Source organism: Microcebus murinus, chromosome 8 (genome assembly GCF_040939455.1).
Source record: "Microcebus murinus isolate Inina chromosome 8, M.murinus_Inina_mat1.0, whole genome shotgun sequence".
Lineage (NCBI taxonomy): Eukaryota > Metazoa > Chordata > Mammalia > Primates > Cheirogaleidae > Microcebus > Microcebus murinus.
In genome coordinates this window covers 48,269,056-48,272,156 of record NC_134111.1, presented here as the reverse complement: position 1 = coordinate 48,272,156, position 3,101 = coordinate 48,269,056, and the positions used below count along the sequence as shown (strand labels likewise).

Sequence of the window (3,101 nt, the reverse complement as noted above, 5' to 3'; positions counted from 1 at the left end):
GACAATTCTGAGAAGCATTCTTAGAACTAAGTACCATGAACATAGCACCACTATCTAGTTTCTCCTTCTTCCCTATCTCACTCTATCTGGTCCTTCATTATTGCTCTTTGGTATTATTTCCCAAATAAATGACATCCACCCAAATCTTTACAGCATGGATCTGCTTTCAGTGAAAATACAAGCTTTGACATTCTGGAGCTGATAAGACTGAGATCAAATTCCGGGCCTGCTACCAACTAGCTGTGTGACCTTGGGAAAAGTCACTTAAATTCTCTGGTTTAGTTTCTTTTGTTTTCTTGAGTCTTCCGGTGAGGATCAGAAAACCTGCTAGACACATTCTAAAAGAGCTGTAACACTTGGGCTTAGTTTCCCAATCTGTAAAATAGGAGTTATCATGGTAACTACTTCATTGGGTTACAATGAGGATTAAATAAGTTGATATTCATAAAGCACTTTGAACTGTGTCTAGTCCATAGTATTAATAACTTGGTCTTTTTTTTTTTTTTTTTTACTTTGTTGTCTGTCCCAATTCGTCCTAATAACTGGGTCTAACACTACATAAATGTTAGCTCTAACTGTGTATTCAGATCGTTTTTCTTTTTTATATATTTATATTTGCTAATCTTCTCTGTATCATTCCAATTTTAGTATATGTGCTGCCAAAGCAAGCACTGCAGATTATTTTTCTACTGCACTACTTAATTTTTTATTAGTTTCTAAGAACTTTTCTATATGAGTACATATTAACCCTTTCTTTTGGTCATTGGTATAAAAACTATTTTCTCAGCTTGTCTTTCAACACTGTTCATTGTGTTTTTTGCCTTACAAAAATCATTTGATTTTTATATAGACAAAACTAGCAATCCTTTCCATTCTTGATTATAGTCTTGCTTAGGCAGGCTTTCCTATCTTAAGATTATAAGATAAAATGTATTCCCCAGGCAATTCATTACAAACAGGTCTCTCCATTACACTACTTAGTTGGAATTTTGTTTGATGTCAGTAAGTATATCCATGTAAGAGTCTTAGTTCATGTCTGGCATATAGTGAATGTTCAGTAAATTTTGGTTATTTTGTTCATGTTTCATAGAATGAAGAACAAAAGAAGACCTTGGCTGATTCTATGACTAGGCAGGAAATATATAAGATGAACCTGGAGAAAGTAAGGAAGTGTTTAAAAACTAAATAAAACAACAAAACAAAACCCCGTAATGATGAAGGTGTGTCAAGGGACATAGGAACCAACTGAAAGATCTCCTAATGGCCAAAGTGGGAACAATTTGGACAATAGAATATGTACTATTGGGTTATAACTCAAACTAAAATAAATATCCACAATTCTGTACTGATATAAATAAATGATTGAACAAATAAATAAATGGGAACAGACTGACAAATCTATCCATACAGGGAAATTCCCTCATTGTGCTCTCAAGGAGGTGGAGCCTAACTCTCCAGTTCTTAAGTGTGGCCTGCACAAAGGGACTTCCTTATAAAGAGTACAGAATGAAAAGGAAGAAAAAGGAGTGACTATTTGGTGGAGAAACTTGACAAACACTACTTCAGCCAGGTGACCAAGGTTGACATCAATTTGTCAGAAGTCACGTTGCTAATATGTACACTTGATACAATGTAAGGAGAACGGCACTTTACCTCTGTGATTTTGCCTCCAAACCCTATAATCCCAGTCTAATGAGAAAAACATCAGCCAAATCCTAAGTGAGGGACATTGTACAAACCACCTGACCACTTCTTTCCAAAAAAAAACAAAAGCAACAAAAGGGCAATATCCAAGAAACTGTCACAGTCAAGAGGAGCCTAAGGAGATATGATGACTAAAGGTAATGTGATGTCCTGGATGGGTTGTCCTGGACCAGAAAAAGGACATAACGTAAAAACGAAGGAAATCTGAATAAACCATGGACTCTAGTTAATAATCATGTATCAATCATGGCTCATTAATTATGACAAATATACCATACTAATGTAAGATGTTAATAATAGGCTAAACTGGGTGTGGAATATATGGGAATTCTCTGTAATTTTTTAGTACATCTCTTCCACAGTTAAAAATGTTATTTAAAAAAGAAGACCTTGAGGAGTATCAAGTTTATTGGGGGAGACATGAATGTAATCAAATAATTTATTCTGCCTGGTGACAATCCTAATGAAGTAGGATTTGGTGGGATAGAATTACAGAAAAGACAGAGGCTCTCTGGGAGAGATGGAGGCGATTTTACCATCAAAGAGGAAACACTTGAGCTGGGGCTTGAGTTAAAAAATAGCAGTTGGTCAACCAGAGAGGAGAATGGAAAGAAGTACTTTTCTTGTTTAGTTTGTATTTAAGTATCACTGAAGCGTAGAAACACACATGTGCCTTCTCCATTTTGAAATGCTTCTTGGCATGCTTCATCTATGTCTGTTTCTTTTGACTGGACTTTGATCTATAGAATTATAGTTCTTTGCCATTTTATTGTCCAGTTATTAGAAGGGGGAAACTAGCAGAAGTGGTTTTTTAAATGAATTTTATGATTTTGTTCTTGATCTAAAAGTCTGAAATACAACTGAAAGATTTTATTATCAAAATCTTAAAGATTTGATTGTTCTAATTTGAGGTTTCTTCACCTTGCACTATTGAAATTTGGGGGCAGATAATTTTTTGTCCTGTGCATTGTAGGATGTTTAGCAGCATCCATGGCCTTTTCCCACTAGATGACAGTAGAACCCCTCAGTTGTGACAGTCAAAAATGTCTCTGAATATTGCCAAACGTCCCCTAGGGACATTAGAGAAATACTGTTCTATTTCAACTCATTGCACAGTCAGTTGTAGAGCCTACAGGCAAGTATTACTAAGGAGAAATTCAAACTCTTAGATACCCTAAGAATGAGTTTCCTGGTACTCAAGATCTCTTCAGCGTAAGTTGTATCCTGTAAGGTAGGTGAAGTATTCAGATTCTGACTTGGGTGAAATGCCAGAAGCCAAATATGGAGTTTATGCTGTTTTGTTTCATTCATTCATTGACCAAACATTTGCTGAGGGCCTGCCATGTATTTGGTCCTATGCCAGGTTCTGGGAATTTGGTGGTGAACAAGACAGACTT

General features: G+C 35.8%; 1 non-coding gene and 1 pseudogene across 1 annotated transcript; both read right to left on the bottom strand.

Annotated features, from left to right (window-relative positions):
• Positions 1-296: 296 nt before the first annotated feature.
• On the bottom strand, positions 297-358 carry LOC142872410 (U7 small nuclear RNA). Its single transcript, XR_012920672.1, has one exon. It is a non-coding gene; the product is annotated as a U7 small nuclear RNA (small nuclear RNA).
• Positions 359-616: 258 nt separating this feature from the next.
• LOC142872404 (uncharacterized) lies at positions 617-672 on the bottom strand (annotated as a pseudogene).
• Positions 673-3,101: the final 2,429 nt, after the last annotated feature.